A 2,258-nucleotide genomic window follows, 5' to 3' on the forward strand; every position below is an offset into this window, starting at 1 on the left:
ATTATATTCTCCTCTCCATTTTCTCTCTAATGCATTTTCCTTCTCGCTCTATTCCGACGCCAACCCTCCTGAGAGAATGACCATATCTCTTATCAACACTACGCTCCAGTTCCTTAAAATACCCCCCCTTGCACCCACAGCCAGTTTCCTCTTTCTTTCTCTCCCCCTCTCTCTATCTCTTTCTCTCTCCTTCATCATCATCCTTGTCTGACATCATTTTTCACACGCCTTTATTCTCCACTTGTTTGGCTCCTTATAGAAAGGATTTTTATCATTTTTGCTTCTTCCTTTCGTCTTCTTTCCTAAAATATAAGTTTAATTTATTTAAGTTTTTATTCACTGTCTTTATTTATTTATTCCTTACTCCTCTTTATTGTGCATTATTGTATTTTCCTAGTTTGTATCTTTTACTATTTACGGATTTCTTTTCTTCGTAGCCTTATTCACGTCTTTATTCCACCGTGTTGCTTCTCTCCTTCCATGGCGTATTATCATCTCCCCGTGTACCTCCACTGTACTCATTATCGTTAAGCTCCACGTGTCTAGGTGTATCGAGGCCAGTTAGCTTTTCATGCAACTTCTACAGCTTTACCAGTTGTATCCTCCTGCTTACATATTACAAGCTGATGGCCGGTTGTGAGGAGCCAGAGGTCGTTTAGTTCTCTCTCGTTATACTCATACAACTTACGTCATTTTAAAGCTTATTTGTTCCGTTTTAAGACAAGGTTTGTTGTGTTCCTAAACCATGATCTGAATTGGTCAAGTTTAGAATTTTAAGAAGTTCCCCGTTAATTAAGGCACAATACAAAGACTACCTACAGTGTTTATACCGAGGGTCAGTTCTCACATTAATATGGCTGTTATGAGACCCAGACGATGAGTAATCTACTGAAGATGAACAAGATTAATTTGTTGCTACTGTAAAATGTTCTGTCTGTACTTGTAGATGTTTTGTTTCTGCTACTCGACAACCATTTAGACCAAATTTAAACTTCCAAAATACTGATTATTATTTACCTCAGGAATTAAACACACTTGAAACACGTTAGAATACTCCCAGTTGTAGTAGTGACTAGAGAATGTTGAATATATGCTATAATTAAGAAGACGAAACCAGCCAAATATGTAGTTGACTTTTTTCTCGACCCATTAGTAAGTAGCCAAGAGATGCTGTTTGATCATGAACGTTGAAAAATTCAAATGAATGAAGTTTTAGACCATGTTTTTTTCTTCTGAATGCGGTCTAAATCTCTATTAATTTGGATATTTTTTAGGTCGTATTGATGTGTCAAGTATTTGACAACACCGTTAATGTGTTCCTGGTGCAAACTGCAGACACTGATGTTATTGTGTTGCCGGTGCACTGTTCTGACACTGATGTTATTGTGTTGCCGGTGCACTGTGCTGACACTGATGTTATTGTGTTCCTGGTGCACTGTTCTGACACTAGTGTTATTGTGTTGCAGGTGCACTGTTTGACACTCATGTTATTGTGTTCCTGGTGCACTGTTCTGACACTGATGTTATTGTGTTGCCGGTGCACTGTTCTGACACTGATGTTATTGTGTTACCGGTGCACTAATCTGACACTGATGTTATTGTGTTACAGGTGCACTGTTTTGACACTCATGTTATTGTGTTGCCGATCTACTGTTCTAAAACTGATGTTATTGTGTTGCCGGTCAACTGTTATGTTCAGATGAAGAACACAACTCACCTCTGAATAAGAATGATTTAATCATCTCCACCGCGACACACATCTGTTGTTCCTCGGCCATGACACCACCATACTGTACTTGTTAACATCTGGTCAGGTCAATCTTGCTCTTGGCTGTTTGACAGGAAGCGAGGCAGCGCCGTCCTTTGACAGTTGAAAAAAGAATGACGATTATTCAAGTAAATTAGTTTTAGGTATGGTGGGAGTCGAACCTAGATCTGCAACTTAGAGATGAACCACTGCGAGCCACTACCACCAAGCAGCCTGATTGTGGGTGTCTTCTTACCTACGAAACCAAATTATTTATCAGATATAAGTCGCACTATGTTAGAGAAGTGTCATGAACAGAACCCCTAAGTTAATTGATAATCGCCACAAACGAACTAACTCAACTTAATCTAACTTGGCCATAAACTTCTTGTATTATCTGTGTTGTTGCTATTATAATGTACTCGACTATATTCCCATATTAGATTAACACAGTGAGAGCAGTGAGCATGTTACTTGAGCCTCCTGGTGCTCCTTTTCCTCACAAGGGTCA

This window comes from Homarus americanus, unplaced genomic scaffold (assembly GCF_018991925.1).
Source record: "Homarus americanus isolate GMGI-L3 unplaced genomic scaffold, GMGI_Hamer_2.0 scaffold269, whole genome shotgun sequence".
NCBI classification, from domain to species: domain Eukaryota; kingdom Metazoa; phylum Arthropoda; class Malacostraca; order Decapoda; family Nephropidae; genus Homarus; species Homarus americanus.